A 19,691-nucleotide genomic window follows, 5' to 3' on the forward strand; every position below is an offset into this window, starting at 1 on the left:
ACATAGCTAATTCCCAATCGACCGAGAATTAGCACAACCGTTATTCAAATGCTTCAACGCCCGTTGGTCAAATCATCCAATGATTTCATAGAATTAACATTGCTATACTAGAACACAACAATTATCTTCATGATAGTTTCGCAATTTTTTTTTATCTCCATGGTAGAATACAACATCAAGACTTTAAACCACTCTGGCCGGCACCGGCAGTAGTTTTTCTTTCCACACCAAAACTCATGTTCATACGAGAAACTTGATAATAGGTAAACTATATTTCAAAAAATTGAGACGGCAGGTGAGATCTGCGAGTCTTTGCATTCAAAACATGACTAGGAAAAAGGCTCTTATATTAAGCTAGGAGAATACAATGAGGCCGTCTGCAAAAGCACCGAATGCAAGTTCCATACCGGACAAGATCTTCGCATGGAAAAACTACCTCTAGATCACCAATTCGCCATATCATTCATGTCTCCAACAAAATATAGGAGGATGTCGGACACGTCCCTCCGACCGCTAGACGTCATCATGCTCAGCTAGACGCCCGACGCCGCTTTCCTCCTCGCTCCCTAGGTTTCCAAGCAGCTAATTCCCTTCCAACAAAACACCTTTTTTTAGAAACACCTGTAGTTTTATTCATACTCATAACAATTATAGATACACTGATTTGAATCTAAAATCCAAGAAAATATAAAGTAACTCCTATGACTAAGAATTACAATGAAATCTCTTGGTAACACCTTATTCACGGTATAGCATATGGACTTACCGATTGCTTTATTAGTTTACCAGGCCTAAGGCCCAAGTCCCAAATAACGGTTAATACTTCCTTCTATCATTTTCCTCCCCGCGATGGAAGGCTGAGCAGGACCTTTCATTCATGGCGGCGCTTACAATTTCCAGCAAATAGATTCAAATTCACAGAGTAGAAATGAAAAGTTGAAAGCGGAATGGACGCCCTACCTCCCCCTACAAGTTCTAGCACAAACTGAAACTAAAGAGACATAGTAGGTGTCGGTGTCAGAACCGGTGGATCTCGGGTAAGGGGTTCCAAGCTGTCGATCTTGGATCAATGGGGAACAAGGGACTAGGGACACGATGTTTACCCAGGTTCGGGCCCTCTCTAAGAGGTAAAACCCTACGTGCTGCTTGATTATATTGCTTGTGTATATGAGGATTACAGAGTCGATCTACCACGAGATCAGATGAACTAAACCCTAACTGGTAGGACGATGGTTGTTCTTCTTCCTTCTACGGCCTAAACCCTCTGGTTTATGTAGACACCAGGGGTGATAGGGTACACATGGTCGGTTACAAGGAAAGGAATAAACATGCCGAATCTTCCATCTTGTCTTGGGGTACACACCAAGGCACAAAAGGTCTTCTGTCCGGACACAGTGCGGCCCATCCTGTCCGGCCCATGAGAGATAGGCCGGCAGCCTGAGGACCCCTCAATCCAGGACTCCCTCAGTAGGGACACACACCTGTCAAAGGCCCCGCTAATTCCCTTCCAACAAAACACCTATGGACTTACCAATTGCTTTATCAGTTTATCAGGCCTAAGGCCCAAATAACAGTTCTTCCTTCCTGCTGCCGTCTTCCTCCCCATGATGGAAGGCAGAGCAGAAGCTTTCATTCATGGTAACGCTTGTGACTTCCAGCAGATAGATTCAAATACGCAGAGTAGAAAGGAAAATTGAAAGCGGAATGGACGCCCTACCTCTCCCTACAAGTTCTAGCACAAACTGAAACTAAAGAGACATAGTAGAGATAGAGGATTTGCGGGCCCTACTTTTGTGTGTGTGTGTGTGGGGGGGGGGGGGGGTCCGGTCGCTCACCTCGCACACACCTGTCGAAGGCCAGCTAATTCCCTTACAACAAAACACCTATGGACTTACTGATTGCTTTATCAGTTTACCAGGCCTAAGGCCATAACTGTTCTTCCTTCCTTCTGTCGTCTTCGTCCCCACGATGGAAGGCAGAGCATGAGCTTTCATTCATGGTAATGCTTGCGACTTCCAGCAGATAGATGATAGATTCAAATACGCAGAGTAGAAACGAAAAATTGAAAGCGGAATGGACACTACCTCTCCCTACAAGTTCTAGCATAGACTGAAACTAAAGAGACATAGTAGGGATAGCGGATTTGGGGGGGGGGTAGCTCACCTCGCACACCCATGTCGAGGCCAGATTCACTGTTTTGATCCTTTTTGAAACTTCCGCACGATCTGACCCCGCTTTCAAAACAAATTGAGATCTGATCCTTTTCCTACCACTATTGGCCTCGGCAGTAGCATAACACAGCCTACCGCCTGGGTCTCTGGTGGTCGGACTTACCTGTGTCGTCACGCACGTTTAACGTGGAAAAGACCCTATCACCATGGTCCTTGGCGGTAGGTTGTGTTACCCTACCGTCATGGTCCTTGACGGTAGGGTCTTTGCCTTCGTTTATTGCATGCATGCCCCTATAATAATTGCATGCATGTCCCTACCGCCAAGGACCATGGCGGTAGGGGTATTGTTGCACCAAACGGGTGTGATGGCGCCTTGGCGGTAGCATGTGCTACCCTACCGCCATGGTCCTTGGCGGTAGGGTCTTTGCCTTTATTTATTGCATGCATGCCCAGTGGCGGAGCTACGGCAAGGCCAAAGTGGTCGTGGCCCGTCCAGGATCTGTATGTTTTTTCTTTCATATGCAGGCCCGGGCTACTGGCAGACACCATCTAAGCCCCTAATCCCCTCTACGCTTCATTCCGTTACAGATTTGCATGACGCCAACCATGGAGCAGTAGAGACTGACTCATGTCTATTGAAGTAGCACGATTCATGGTAATTTTGAAAAAGAATGCGCACTTGTTTGCCTAGCCTGCCCAACTATTTTTGTGTAGCTCCGCCACTTTGCATGCCCCTATAATAATTGAATGCATGTCCCTACCGCCAAGGACCATGGCGGTAGGGTATTGTTCGCACCGGACGGGTGTGACGGTGCCTTGGCGGTAGCATGTGCTACCCTACTGCCGAGAGCAGTGGTGGTAGGAAAAAGGGTCAGATCGTGATTTTTTTGCAAAGTGGGGTCAGATCGTGCTGAAGTTTTAAAACGGGGTCAAAACAATGAATTTTCCCGTCGACGACCCTGCACTTATACCTAAAGTACTAAAGCTACCATTTATATTTTTCATCACTCAACAGAGGCAAACATAGCTAGACCCATTTCAGTGAACCACATCAGTAATTTCCTTCCCATCTCCTTCTTCTTCCATTGTTGTCCACCCTCTCTCTCTCTTCACCTTTCCCCTCTCTTCCTTCCTTTTTCTTTCTTTCTTTTTGCATGGACCAGCTAACTACTCTGCAAGAGACCGCTCGCCCCGCAGAGCATCACCCGAACCTGAGTTGCAAAGTCTGAGCCGAGCTGAACCCGTGGAGTAGCACGTTGGTGCAGCGCGTTGGCCATGCCCTAAATGTGTTGCCCCATAGGTGAAAATCAGACCCTTGCTGCATCCGATTGATGTTGACAACATCTTTGACGTCCCCCCTCCTTTGTTGAAGGGCATGAACTATGATGGCATATGGATAAAGATGCCTCATGAGAAAAAGTAGGTTGGGTCATCTACATTGATTTTTTTTCCTCAACGCAAGCTACCACTAGTGGGTCTCATCAAGCAATACACATGCATGTCATACATCTTTATTCTTCACTTCAACTTTTTCAGCTTTTCACACTGGATCACACTTTTTTTCCCAAGCACCCGCCTCCTGCTGAGGTTCCCGCTACACCATCCGAATCTATTTCTCCTGACATCCGATCATATATGTCATACGGGACATCGACCTGGGCTATGCATTGGCCATGCTCTGAGTGGTGTCGGATATGTCGCCCTTCGATCCACGTGAGAGGCGGCAGTGGCATTCCCAGTTGCAATCCGGTGTCTTGGGTTATGGGCAGCATGCCAGCTGCATTGACTCGGCGTTGTGTGACTTACCATGTTCCACGCAGCCGGAGAGGCCACACCCGCCCTCCATGGTTTCTGGTTTCTCTCTCCGTCGGTGAAACAACGACAACACTGCTCTTTGATGGCGTGATTGTGTCATCCGGCGGCCCTCTAGAACTTGTTTATAGCTATGTAGCGTGGGAAGTCAACATCTTTGCAGTTAACCACGGCATTGTTCTGTAGTTTTTTCGTAGCTTATTACGTTGGTTGTGAGTGGACGCCAGCATGTTAATTAGTTGGAGGTCGTATGCTTGGACGGCTACATATGTTTAGGTAACTCGCCCATGCATGCAGGTGGCACACATGACACCGGGCTCAAAGATGCAAAACATGACGAGCAGTCGAACATTACTTAGTGCTTTGACTAATGAACGTCATGAGGCAGCTTGAGAGTTGACTTGAAGATATGAGATCCCTCAAGATCTACAAGAGAGTGCTGAACTCGATCAACATGGACCACTTAATAGGTCCAAAAGTCTGAATATTGTGTTCTTATATTATACATCTAGTGGACGGACTGCATGCAGTTTTTCGGGTAAAGACGTGGCAGTATGACCAACTTACAGGATCACGACTACATGATCGACTTACGAGATCACGGGCAGATTTCTCTCTCATTATTATATATACTCTGTAAACGACGTAGTGCATTTTTTTAAATGCTGAAGTATAGGTTGTTCTCCAGTACAAACAAGCCAATGATAATCAAGCTAGCATACGTATGATACATAATCATTTGAGATACCGTATGTCTCACAATCAGTAATGTGATTGCCATTCATGAAACCCTAGAAGTCGCCGCCGCTGCCCCCTCCTCCCCTCGCTGCCGCCGGGAAACACTGCCGAGCAAAGCTCGTTGGTGCATGGTTGGCAGTGGCGGGACATGTTCTTTCGCATGGTAGCGTTAGGAATCAAGCAGTTCTGCGAGGCGAGATGTCGCGTTGGCGACAAGGTGGAACATGCATCGATCTTGTCTGTCGGCGGCCTTCTCCTTCCAGGAGCAACGGAGATCGATGGAGGCAAGGTACCGGGCTCTTCCCGGCGGCACAATGTGGCACCTAGGCAAAGCGGCAAGGATTGCAGCACTACGTCCCCCACCGTTAATGCATCTTCGGTTCCTGCTGGCGCGACTTTGCTTCGGGTGTGGTCCATGACATCTCCCTTAAAAAAAGGATCTTCGGGTGTGTTCATTAAGTTTAATTTTTTTCCCTAAAAAAAGTTTTATTTATTTTTTGCTATAATTGCATGATACTTGAATGCAAGATTCGGAGGAAAACCTATTTGCATTTGTGCAAATGTAAACACGGATCAGATCCCTAGTTAGGCCTCTGGACTAGCTCGTGTATTGTTGATAGTTTCGTTTTCCTAACAATTTGCATTTTTATTGTAACAAGGATGCCAGATATAATGAGAACACATTTTTAGGGTAACAACAGTGTTGAATAGACCAAACTTACGAAATACTGTGAGATCACGTCATTAATTTGTTGTCGGTATTTTCATATAAAATGTTAACGTTTACTTGGGTCCTTAGACGATGAGAAATCGTATACCCAAATATCGGATGGTTACTTTGGGGTAGCAAAGTGTCACTACATAACTGAGTGATCATAGAGGTAATTTGGATATGCCAAAAATATATGTTATGGTGTTCATTGTGTCAAGACCGAGATTTGCCCCTCAAGTGATGGAAAGATACACTCTGGACACACTCAATATTACAGTGTTCATCATCGCTTGGCTAAGCATAGTGGCTAAGATGTGGGGACATCGGAATATGGAAACGATAAAAGAGTACAACCCGTTAACAAGGATAACTAGGTATAGCGATCAAGTAGTTGATCGTATGAATACCATAAAAGTCTCACCTTAGGTTTTATAACGTATGGAGGAAAGCAGGATTGTATATGGTAATGAAAGGTTTGCTGGATACATATCTTCATTAATAGGGACTTATTATGGGTGTCCTGATCCCGCGGATAATTATTGAATGGGAGGTGTTCCGGGTGTGTCCGTATATTACCGAACCTGTAAGCTCACAAACTTAACGAGTAGCAGTAAGTAAGATAACTAGAAAATAATGGAGAATGAGAAAATGTGCTCCGGAAGTGTTCTTTATGATCCTAGAAGTGTTTCGGAAGGTCCCGAGAGTGTCCCAGTTTTGCATGGGAGCGTCCCGGAATTCCCTGAAATGTCTTGGAAGACCCTGAAAGCTTACGAAAGAGTAAAATGTTCCAGTTACTTCCAGAATATTCTAGAGAGTCCCTAGCGGGTCGAACCCCTGGTGGAGTGGGGGGCAAGGCGCCACACGGGTCCGATTTGGCTAGCCCCGGGGGAAACTTAGGGGCAAGGAAATCTAGAAGGGGGTCCTAGGAGGACTCCACCTCCTGGTCAGCCTACCCAAGGAGGGCTTCCTCCCAAAGTCGGTAGCCTCCTTTGCCCCTCCACCTATAAATATAGGTGGGGGGTGCCCCTAGAGGGACACACCAAGCAGGGGCGGAGCTCTTTGAGCTGAGCCTGTGGCACAGGCTACAGGGTCCGAAAAAAAATTAGTGCTAAATATCAGGTATTTGGCCCGGTGCATCAGGGTGGGCCAGCAAGAGTGCTACAGGACCCCCTTTGAACCAGCTGCCCACGTCTCACGTATACACGCTCGCAGGCCTTGCCTTGACGCACGCACGAAGCCTTTCTCTGAAACAAAAAAAAAAGTGCACGCACGAAGCCAGCTATTCATCCCGCGTCTTCCACTCGAAAAAACAAACAAATCCCATCTCCTCATCTCCTGTTCTGTGTTCTGTCCCGAGCGCGGCGACGATACGATCAATCAGATTCAAATCGATCAGTTCCGAAAGATTCGAGACAGCACGGATCCGTTCCTGATAGATCCGAACGTACGCGCTGCAGCATCTAGTCCTAACGATCTGAAGCAGCCGGCAGCACGGATCTGTTCCTAATCGATCCGAACGTACGCGCAGCAGCGGCCGCCTTGCCTGACGCTTAATACTGCAGCGACCACGTGCCGCGTCGTAAATTTCTCTTCCTCACATAGCAATGTGCTTTTATTTTTATTTATTTATTTTGTCTGGATTACAGGCATCTCTTGGTTCGAATTTAACTCTTTTCTGTGTTGTTTGTCCTAAATATTTTTTAGGTTGCGACAATTGTATGTGTGAAATTATGGCTAGTGGATTAAACCTTATTTTATTCCTTATTATGAATTGGGAGGGGGAGATTCAATGTGATCCCGGCAAAGGGAGATTGATAGAGTATTAAGTGATGATGCTATTTGTTATGTGGAGAAAGAAGAAACGGAAAATGTCATCAATGATCACGTGGTTGGGTATTTCATGGCTTGGAGGACTAGATTATACTAAAGGTAGTTTTTAAAATTTTAGCAAATTTAAGTACTTTGATTTGGGCATTTTATTATGTTCTACTTGAAAATTTGATTCCAGTTTTTATATTTTAGGTTAATGAACCTTGATATGTGATGATGTGTTTTAATTTGAGAATGCTAGACCTTTTCAAATAATTTTGTCATTTGTTTAGCATTATATTAAGCAGTTTGACTGTTGCATTTTGTTTTTATAAATAGACTTCTATTATGTTTAGTAATCCGTATTACAAGCTATGAAACACAGCATCCAGGCTTGAAATTTTTTCCCATGGTTAAGTGGTGCATCAGGGTAAGATTAGCTCCAGCTCCGCCCCTGACACCAAGGCCAAAGGTTGCACACCTTTGCCCTGCGCCACCCCTCTCTCTTTCTCGGTCTAGATTGATTCTGGATCGGACACTAGTAAGTTGCTTCTTCCGCTAGGTTTTCTATAGTTCTTCGTGCTAGTCTATGGAGCACTGGAGAACCTCCGGATCGGAAAGCGTAGATACTCCAAATGTGTCGTACACTTCGACACTAGATCGACGAATCATCCCGGAGAAACTCTTGCAGATGGGAAGTATAACCTAGCTGGAGGAATCAGCGCGCATCACCAACTCTTCTTCATTTACTTCGATTGATTGGATTGTTGCTGACATGATTGTTACTTGTATCTCTATAGTGATACTAGGCATGTTCATGCATAGTAAACTTTTTGTTGTGCAGCATACACTGGTACGCCTTGGTGCTATACAAACGGTTTTTAACCCCTTTCCGTGACGGAATTTGGAACCGCCACCAAGTGAGTGTGGGCGATAGGGGGTCCTTCCCACACGACCCAGAAATCGTCGGGGATAGGCCCTCCTGGGACACATGCTGGGGCCGTGTGCGATCGGGCGACGCATCAAAACCTAATCATTTTCGTTCGTATGTACATCCCACACGGTGAATCCTAGAAAAACATTTACGTTTGTATGTATATCACACACAGTCAATCCAAGGAATACGTTTCCGTTCTTATGTACATCCCACACAGTCAATCCAGGGAAAATGTTTCTGTTCGTATGTACATCCCACACAGTTTTATGTATACGCTCGTGTGTGAAAGGTGTAACTATCACACACGCTCTGCCTTGGTTAACTGTTTGCTTTTATGAACTACATCACACATGATTTGATGTAGAAAACTATGTGGCATTGGGCTATCCATCACAAGCGCTTTACTGCCAGAACTGTTTGTAAAGTTTCATGACCGTCTGTTCTCTTTTTACATCGCACACGCTGTTTTCTTTCTAACCACGTGCACATTATTTTATTAGCTCCTGTATATTTTTATTTTTGCCTGTAATTTATTATCCAAATTGGAAATTTTGAAATATGAAACGTACAATTCAAATTCTCAGCACAATGGTTCAACAACAAATCCATAAATAAAATTGCCAGTATAATATGTTCAATAATTGCAGGATTATGCAGCAATTAATTATGATGAACCATAATATTTAAAGGCGGTAAAGGTGAAGAGACAAGTGTAAATCATTTTGACTGCTGACGGTGTTGAAGAAGCGGAATGCCAATAATGTGCCTTCCTGCATGCCATAAGCACGAACCACTTTTGTCCAACCCCTTGTGACGATCGTCCGCCCATCCTTCACCGCCTTCAGGAAGACTTCTAGAGCATTATCATGGTAGCATGAATTATATACTTTAACCTTAGTTGCCTCCACTCCGGTCATATAGTTTGCAAGGTAATCATCAGTAAATAGCTTCATAAACCACTGAAAAGAGAAAAATATATCAGATACTGAGGTCTAATAGAGTAACTTGTTGTGGGAAAAGGCAACACATTACTTACCATCTGAAAGTTCACTGTTGTCTTGGACAAAGTGTAAATAAAGAGCTTAATTCCAATCACCCGTTTCTTTCGCCTAACAATCTTTCTTACTTTCCTCACTTGACGCTTGTTCATGAATATCTCATTGCCCCATACACAAAAGGGATCGAAGCGTGGATCAATACCGCTCATATATGTACCTACAAGCAACCAGTAAATGTTAGAAGCTGAACTGAGATTGCACAAATGATGTAAAATAGAACTACCTATGTTCCTAAGTATAAGTATTTTTTTAGATTTCAATATGAACTACATACGGATGTATATAGAATTATAGATATAGTTTAGATTAGAATCTAGATTCACTCATTTTGCTCCTTATGTAGTCTATATTGGAATCTCTAAAAATACTTATATTTAGGAATAGATGGTGTATAAGACATGGGATGCAGCTAATCTCGATGGCAAACAATAGCATCGCCCATTGTAGCCCTGTGTAAGTACATGGAAAGCCAATATTAACTACAACAGGGTTAACATCCACCAAAAATAGCAAATGGTAATAAAATGAAAGCATCTGTAGTGATATCTTCATTGCGAAAGAGTAGCACGGTAGCAAAGGGACGGATTAAAAAATAGATATAACTGTTAATTGCAACAAGCTTAACAACATCCTAATTCATGTTTTGTAAGTTTGTAGCCATTGAAATACAACTCTTTAAAAATGGATACAACTGTTAATTGCAACAGGCTTAATGGCCGTTGAAACCGGTACTGATAAAAATGCAATTGGCAGAGTTAAACATCACAGGGCAGGTGCTGCCAGAGCAGATAATGGCCCAGTTGTCTATAAAAAGGTACAAAAAATAGCTAAAACGTGTTAGGCATGTTTATTACAACATGCTTAATACATCGACCGTACAAAACATAACCATTAATTGCAACTCGTATTGGTAAGATTGAACTGGTGAGTACATACTTGGTAAGTCCTGAGAGGTAGTTGCCGGGGCACTTCATCTTGGCCAGATCCCGCCCAAATTCAGCGGCGGCGGAGGCGAGCTGTTCCTCCGGGTTGAAGCGTGGATCAGTGCCGCTGACATGTGTACCTACAGGCAACCAGTAAATGGTAGAAGTTAAACTGCAATTGCACAAATGATGTGAAATACTGTAAGACATGGGATGCAGCTAACCTCGACGGCAAACAACAGCATCGGCCGTTAGGACCCTGTGTAAGTACATGGACAGACATGTTAAGTACAACAGGGTTAGCATCCACCAAAAATAGCAAATGGGCAGCATCTCTAGTATATCTTCATTGCGTTGAGTAGCATGGTAGCAAATGGACAGATTAAAAAATGGATACAATTGTTAATTGCAACAGGCTTAACAACATCCTAAGTCATGTTTTGTAAGTTTGTAGCCATTGAAATGCAACTGTTTAAAAATGGATTCAACTGTTAATTGCAACAGGCTTAATGGACATTGAAACCGGTACTGATAAAAATGCAATTGGCATAGTTAAACATCACAAGGCAGGTGCTGCCAAAGCAGGAATGGCCCAGATGTCTATAAAAAGGTAGGGAAAGCAGCAAAAACGTGTTAGGCATGTTTACTAGAACATGCTTAATACATCGACCGTACAGAATATAGCCATTAATTGCAACTAGTATTGGTAAGATTGAACTGATGAGTACATACTTGGTAAGTCCTGAGAGGTAGTTGCTGGGGCACTTCATCTTGGCCAGAGCCCGCCCAAAGTCAGTGACGGCGGAGGCGAGTTGTTCCTCTGGGTCGAAGCGTGGATCAGTGCCACTCACATGTGTACCTACAGGCAACCAGTAAATGGTAGAAGTTAAACTGCAATTGCACAAATGATAATGATGTGAAATACTGTAAGACATGGGATGCAGCTAACCTCAATGGCAAACAACAGCATCGGCGGTTATGACCCTGCGTAAGTACATGGACAGGCATGTTAAGTACAACAGGGTTAGCATCCACTAAAAATAGTAAATGGGCAACATCTCTAGTGATATCCTACGTCATGTATTGTAAGTTGGTTGCTGGTATTGGTGAAATTGAGCTGGACACGGTAATATTTGAACATCACACAGTGTGCAGTACTGCAATAAACAAGGCACGAACATGCTTAATACATCAACCGTACAAATCATAGCCGTTGCAAATGGTATTGGTAAGATATAGTTGGTCAGATCTTACCTGTTAAGTCCTGGGGGTAGTCGCTGGGGCACTTCATCTGGGCCAGAGCCTGCACCATGTCGGCAGCGGCGGCGGAGGCAAGGTGTTCCTCCGGGTCAACAAGCATAGCGGCCATCGCACCATGGACCGCCATCAGTTCCTGGCGGTGGGGATTTGGAGGCATGGGGATGTTTCGCAGGCGCCATTTAAGCAATCAGGCCGGGGCCATGATAGAGATCGGTGGGTCACCTGATTGGATCCGAGCAGAACGTAGATGTGGCTGAAGCTGTGGTTGCGGTGGCGGCGGCAGTTTGAGATGCCGGTAGGGGGAGGCGCGGGGGGGGGGTGGGGGGTGGGGGGGATACTAAGGGTGGGGATGTGGTTGGAGGAATAAATTCTGAAATCGCGCGCCTAATGAAAATTTTGCTGCGAAACTTGAAACTTGGGCGGGGGAAACACACAACGCAGACGAAGTGCGTAAAATACTCGTGTGCGAGAAAAAAGAAAGTTGCCAAATCCCGTCTCCAAAAAAATGTACATGTGTAGTTGATTTTTTTTCGGTTAATGCTACGCCTGGTTTATTAGGAAACATCGCACAGGTAACTGACTTATGGATCATTAACGCAAAAAACGCAGCCGGGTACAGCATAGAAACCGTGTGTTTTGTGATCTTCTAATGATTAACGCAAAAAAATGCACACGGGCACACATGCTAATCAACGCTCAAAGCCCTCAAAGGATGCTCTTACCAACATTGTACGTTAATACTACAAACTTAAAGTACTACTGGTAATTTGCTCTAATACTACAAACTTAAACTACTTCTGACATGCTGCCATCGGGGCATGCTGGCCAGACGCAGGTGTTCTCCTTCCTGGCCTTGTAGGCGACAACCCACCATGCTTCGATCTCCGCCAAGCTCTCCTCACCATGGCGTGTGGCCTCTTTTTTCTTGCGGCGGCGGGACTCTCTTTTCTTGACTACTTTCTGCCTTTTCCGCTCCTTCTGTTCGGCTTTGGACACCTCTAGATCCACCACCCATTCGGCCATGGCAGCCTCAAAGTCCGCCCATGTAATTGTCTGGCCGGCGGCGGCGATGAAGTCAGCGCGGCGAGATGCCATCGCTTCCTTATCATGTGTGCGGTCGCGGGCAGCGAGGAACGCGGCGCGGCGGGATGCCATCGCTTCCTTACCAGTTACTGTGCGCCGCGGTGCCATGGACGACGCCTGGAGAGAGCTCTGGGACGGAGGGGCCGGGCAGCCGTACAGTGCGGTGGTACTCAAGAGCTCAACGACAAACGACAACAGAAATTTGGCTTCCCTTACAATTTTGCTCGTTCATTATCGCGCACGGTTCATCTCCATCGCTTCCGAAAGCAGTGTGCGCTGAGCCTATTGTGTGTTGCGTTATGATTGGCCGGAACCCCAGCCACGCGGATCACGTGTGTGCACCATAGGATGCTCCGCGATCGAACGACAATCCACGTCCCTCACATCACACCCGTGCACCTGTAGCTGGATTGGATTTATATGCGCTAAATGCCTAGAAAATGCACATAATCCCTTAAATATGGTAAATGAGCCCGGAAAAATGCCAAATTTGAACACGGTGATTTGCAGGGTGTATGTTCGTCGTAGAAAAAAACTCCAGGGCAAAGAACAAAGAAAATTTGGATTCCTCTTCAATCTTGGTGATTTCCCTCTCAAAAGCATGGAACTTCTTTGGTGATGGTTCGATTTATGAAGGGCGTGCATGACGACATAAGCCAAACCTTCTCAAATTTTTACCAGGGCATGGTGAGGTCATACCATAGCACACCATGCCAGGCGTCATATTTTTCAAGCATTTATTTCATTTTTTTGATAGTTGAAAACCCAATAAACAAACGTTTGTGGTTGACTATTGCCACACATTTCATCGAAATATCTATCCCTTCCTTGTAAAAGGCATGAGAATTTACTAAATGGCACGAGCATGGTTTTCCAGGCCGTTCTTGTGCACCCTTTCATGCACCGATTGTTTTAACTTGAATTATGTGCATTAATGCCTAGGAAATGCACATGATCCCCTAAATATGGTAAATGAACCCGGAAAAGTGCCAAATTTGAACACGGTGATTTGTAGGTTGTATGTTCATTGTAGAAAAAAAACTCGTGGACAAAGGACAAAGGGAATTTGGATCCCCCTTCAATCTTGGTGATTTCCCCGTCGAAACCATGAAACTTCCTCGGTGATGGTTTGATTTATGAAAGGCGTGCATCACGACATAAGGAAAACATTCTTCAATTTTTACCAGGGCATGGTGAGGCCATACCATGGCACCACGCCAGGCATCATGTTTTCCAACCATGTGTTTCATTTTTTGTATAGTTGTTAACCCAGTAAACGACACATTTATGGTTGACTATTGCCACACATTTCCTTGAAATATCTGCCCATTCCTTGTAAAAGGCATGAGAATGTACTAAATAACACGAGCATGTTTTTCTAGACAGTTCTTGTGCACCTTTTCATGCACCGATTGTTCGAATTTGAATTATGTCCATCAATGCCTAGAAAATGCACATAATCCCATAAATATGGTAAATGAGCCCGGAAAAATGTCAAATTTGAACATGTTGCATTTGAGGTGGTATGTTCATCGTTGAAAAAAACTGAATGACAAACTAGGACGGAAATTTGGATTCCCCTTCAATCTTGGGGATTTCCCTCTCGAAAGCATGGAACTTCCTCGGTGATGGTTCGATTTATGAAGGCGTGCATGACGACATAAGCCAAACCTTCTCAAATTTTTACCAGGGCATGGTGAGGTCATACACTACAAAAAAAAAGACACATCCGTGACATTTTGGGCCGAACGAATTTTTTTTCTGTCATACTTATGACACTTCTATGACGATAATTGTGACAAAACCCGGTATCACCATAGATGTTTTTTTGAAAGGTGTATCATCATAGATGTGGTGGGGTCCTACTTCTATGATAGAAAAATCATGACAGAAAATGGGCTTTTCATCCTGGGCGGGCCGGAGACGCAGCTGCATGACATTCTTTGGGCCGTCCATGACAGAAAAAACCGTGGTAGAAGCGAGGGCGAGGAAAATATCAGGGTGTTCCCGGTTATGGTGGGTGGTCGGGGCCGAGCGATGCGCGTTTCTCTCTCATACACGCACGCGTGTGGGTGCGAGGCGTTGGGCTCTAAATGAACCCGAGCGAGGCTTTGGGCTCTAACTGAACCCGAGCGATTGCACTGCAGGCTACGCGTTACTGAACCCGAGCGATCGATCGATGGCTGTTAACTGAACCCGATCGAGCGATTCCTTCGCTACTGCTGTTAACTGAAGCCGATCGATGCTGCCTCTGGATGAACAGTGAGTGTTGCTGGGGGGGGGGTTGAATGAACAGTTCCCGGTGGGGGTGGATGAACAGGATCCCGTGGTGTTGCCTCTGGATGAACAGTGAGCGTTGCTGGGGGGGGGGGGGTTTGGATGAACAGTTCCCGGTGGGGGTGGATGAACATGACCCCGTGGTGTTGCCTCTGGATGAACAGGACCCCGATCGAGCCGGTTGGGGCTGGATGAACAGGACCCCGTGGAGGGCTGGATGAACAGGACCACCCCGTGGAGGGCTGGATGAACAGTAGACGGTGGAGGGCTGGATGAACAGTAGCCCGTGGAGGGGTGGTTGAACAGGAGCTCGTGGAGAGGGCTGGTTGAACAGTAGCCGGTGGAGTAGCGCGCGGTGGATGCTGGATGAACAGGAGCCCGTGGATGAACAGTCGCAGGTGGAGGCTGGATGAGGTTGACGGTGGATGAATAGTAGCCCGTGGAGGCTGGAGGGGGTCGACGGTGGAGATGAACAGTATCCCGTGGAGTCCCTTTTGCGGTACACCACACCCCTCCCGATGAACAGGACCCCCGTTTCGACCGTAGCACTCCAACACAAGTCTGTTTCCTCTGTTTTGCGGTACGCCACACCCCTCCCGATCAACAGGACCCCCGTTTTGACCGTAGGAGGTCCGTTTCCTCCGTTTTGCGGTACGCCAGACCCCTCCCGATGAACAAGATCCCGTTTCGAACGTGGCCGGTCGAACACAGGGCCGTTTCCTCCGTTCTGCGGTACGCCAGGCCTCGTTTCCATCGGCTGCCCTAGCCGGTTGGCTCCCCATGAACACAACGACGACACAATTTCTCTGTTTCGACCCAGCCATGTACACGAGCCCTGGCCATACGTATGCGCGAGTAGGCATTCGAGACCCTTCCCGTATGTACGTACGTGGCCGTATTTTCTTTCTTGCACACTTGCCGCTGTACGTACGTGTATATGCTACGTGCGCGCCTCTACTACGACACGTGCGCGCCTCTACATCGACCAGTATGTACGTACACGTTCGCGACCAGAATGACAACGCTACGTACGCTTCGACCAGGTGGGTCCCGACTGTCAGGCAGTTCCTTGCCTGCAAAGATGTAGCTGGTGGGTCCCAACAGTCAGGGGGGTGAATCATTTTTTTTGCCCGGACACACTTCCTTGTGTGCAAAGATGTAGTTGGTGGGTCCCAACAGTTAGGGGGAAACGTTTTTTTTCACGAAATACGGTGGACCGTCCGGTGGGTCCCCGCTGTCAGGTGCAGGAATAATTATTTTGCGCGTAATAAGGAGGCACTTCCTTGCTGCGGCCGTGGACCCAGCTGTCAGCCTCTCCACGTACAGTCCACGTCCGATGGAAGCCGTTCCTTGACCACGTTGACCACGCCGCGCCAAGAGCACCAGGGCGGTGGACGATGGCGAGGCCTAGGAAGGGGACGACGCGGAGCCGGGGAAGACGCGGCAGTGGATGCCCACGCGTAGAGGAGTATGAGGGTTCACTGGTTCGCTGCGGTGTGAGGCTGCCGTCGCCGCAGAATAACAAGGGGTGTGGGTGAGTAGAGGGATGGCCTGGCCAGCGGTGGGAGTAGTAGGGGGCGGTGAGGCCTCCGCCGCATCGCAGTCGGGCACGGGAGGCAGGAGCATGAGGCACGACCGGCGCTGGTTTGGGCGGCTGGAGCAAGAAGACCAGAGGTTGAAGAAGCACTACGGCCGTTGGATGGACATCGTACGGTCACTGGAGCTAGAATCGTGCATATTGACTAAGTTGACAAAGCCCTCCGTCCCCGTCAACTTAGTAGGCCCACAAGTTAGCCTGCCACTATACTGGGTCCCAGCTAGCAGGGGGAGTATTCTTTTTTTGTGCGTAATAAGGAGGCACTTCCTTGCGTGCGAAGATATAGCTGGTGGGTCCAAGCTGTCAGCGTCGGTAACGTTTTTTTTTCACGAAATACAGAGGCCCTTTCGGTGGGTCCCAGATGTCAGGTGGAGGAATCATTATTTTGCGCGTATTAAGGAGGCATTTCCTTGCATGCGGCCGTGGACCCAGCTGTCAGCCTCTCCACGTACAGTCCACTTCAGATGCATGTCGGTCGTTGACCACGTTGACCAGGCCGCGTCGAGAGCACCAGGGCGGTGGACGATGGCGAGGCCTAGGAAGGGAATGACACGGAGGCAGGGAAGACTCGGCAGTTGTTTCCCACGCGGAGGGGAGTACGACTGTACAAGGGTTTACTGGTTCGTCTGCCGTCGCCGGAGAATAACAGCAGGTGTGGGTGAGTAGAGGGATGGCTAGGCCAGCGATGGGAGTACAGTGGGGCGGTGAGGCCTGCGCGGCAGCATAGCCGGCCGCGAGGAGGAGGGAGCAGCCAGTCCCGCCGGCGCTTGTTTGAGCAGCTGGAGCAGGAAGAGCAGAGATTGAAGAAGCACGACGGCCGTTGGATGGACATCCAACAGTCACTGCTTGTGCGTCAATCTTTTTTTAGGAAAGTCTCAAATCTGTGGAAAACATCATAAAGCCCTTCTGCCATTATTTCTAATAATTTATAGCCTATTGCTAATTCTTAAGGTTTTTTTGGAGCCCATATTCTTTTTGTTAGCATTACAGCCCATATTGCGGCCACGGTTAAAAAATTATACGAAATTTTGCATATTTCGGTGCGGTCCGAACTGTTTTTAATCCCGAAATTTCAAGTCACATTCAAACTGATTTTAAAAATAAATGTATATCAATATAAAATCCAACAAATTGTCCACGCATAAAAATCAATGCAATTTAAAATCTCAAAATGAAAAAAATAAATTTGAAACTAATTGTCGGTTTGATGTGTTTAAAAAATGTACAACCCATTTCTCATTACTGATAGGCCATTTTCTCGGCCAGCCGAATGAAGCTCTTCTCGTCTTGAAAGATTTGCAGCCCAACAGGCCTGACAAAGTGACTTACTTGGCAAATCACAAAAAAACTGGGCTGTGACCGTGGACCCAGCTGTCAGCCTCTCCACGTACAGTACTCTTCCGATAGAAGAAGATCGTTGACCACATTGACCACGCCGCGCCGAGAGCACCAAGGCGATGGACGACGGCGAGGCCTAGGAAGGGGATGACGTGGAGCCAGGGAAGACGTGGCAGTGGATGCCCACGCGGAGAGGAGTACGAGGGTTCACTGGTTCGGCTGCGGTGTGAGGCTGCCTTCGCCGCAGAATAACAGGGGGTGTGGGTGAGTGGAGGGATGGCTTGGCCAGTGGTGGGAGTAGTATGGGGGCGGTGAGGCCTCCGCGGCAGCACAGCCGGCCACGGGAGGCAGGAGCAGGCGGCATGACCGGCGCTGCTTTGGGCGGCTGGAGCAAGAAGACCAGAGGTTGAAGAAGCACTAAGGCCGTTGGATGGACATCGTACGGTCACTGGAGCTAGAATCGTTCATATTGACTAAGTTGACAAAGCCCTTCGTCCCCGTCAACTTAGTAAGCCCACAAGTCAGCCTCCCACTGTGGTGGGTCCCAGCTGGCAGGGGGGTATTCATTTTTTTGTGCGCAATAAGGAGGCACTTCCTTGCGTGCGAAGATATAGTTGGTGGATCCGACCTGTCAGTGGAGGGAATGTTTTTTTCGCGAAAACAGAGGCCCTTCCGGCGGGTCCCAGATGTCAGGTGGAGGAATCATTATTTTGCACGTAATAAGGAGGCATTTCCTTGTGTGCGGCCATGGACCCAGCTGTCAGCCTCTCCACGTATTGTCCTCTTCCGATGGATGTCGTTCGTTGACCACGTTGACCACGCCGCGTCGAGAGCACCAGGGCGGTGGACGACGGCGAGGCCTACGAAGGGAACGACACGGAGCCGGGGAAGACACGACAGTGGCTACCCACGCGGTGGAGAGTATGAGGGTTGACTGGTTCGGCTGCTGTCGTCGGAAAATAACAGGTGGTGTGGGTGAGTAGAGGGATAGACACGCCAGGGATGCGAGTATATTATGGGGCCGTGAGGCCTGCCCGGCAGCATAGCCGGCCACGGAAGGCGGGAGCAGGCGGTTCCGACAGCGCTGGTTTGGGCGGCTGGGGCAGGAAGATCAGAGACTGAAGAAGCACGATTGCTGTTAGATTGACATCTAACGGTCTGACGCTGGTAGAGTCGATTGTTGACTAAGTTTCTTTTTTGATAAACCTTGTGTACGCATGAACTTAGTAGGCCCACAAGCCAGCCTCCAAATCTGTGGTAGACAACATAGAGCCCATTTGCTATTTTTTTTAATAATTTGCAGCCCATTTGCTAATTCTTAAGTAATTTATTACAGCCAATTTTTTGCCCAGGACCACGGTCAAAAAGTTCAACCTTATTTTGCATATTTCGGTGGAGTCCGAACTTTTGTAATCCCGAAATGATAAACATTGTTTTAAGAACTTATTGATTTGCCAAAAAAATTGTTTTGTTTTTGTAAGCAAAGAAGACGTGGGACAATTGAGTTGGTTTAAGGGAAAACCAGTGGTAAAAAATCAGCGCTGGGAGGGAAAACAACAACAAAAATAAGGATGTAAATATGAAAAGGGAATTTTATGTATTTTCAATATAATGATATGTGTATATGAACTAGTAAAACTATAGGTAGAGATTAGAAAACGGATGTAGGACATGCGTTTCAAGAGGAAAATAGAACTGGGTTGTGTGTTTGATTCAGTAAAAAAAAAGTGCCTGCGGATGTTGTAAGACAAAATACAACTAACGCTGGCGGGCCAGAGGCCAGTAGATACCTGCTGGATCTTTGTGCCCCGTTGTCGTCATGGGCTGGGCTTGTTAAAAAGAAAACCAAGCCTGGGCAGTCTACAGCCCAGTTGAAACTTGCTTGACCTGAAAAAACAATATACCTGCTCAATAAACGAGAGAATTCTGCAAGTACAGACTGATAAATGGGATGCAGCAGGGATATTGTTTTTTCA

Source organism: Aegilops tauschii, chromosome 1 (assembly GCF_002575655.3).
Source record: "Aegilops tauschii subsp. strangulata cultivar AL8/78 chromosome 1, Aet v6.0, whole genome shotgun sequence".
Lineage (NCBI taxonomy): Eukaryota > Viridiplantae > Streptophyta > Magnoliopsida > Poales > Poaceae > Aegilops > Aegilops tauschii.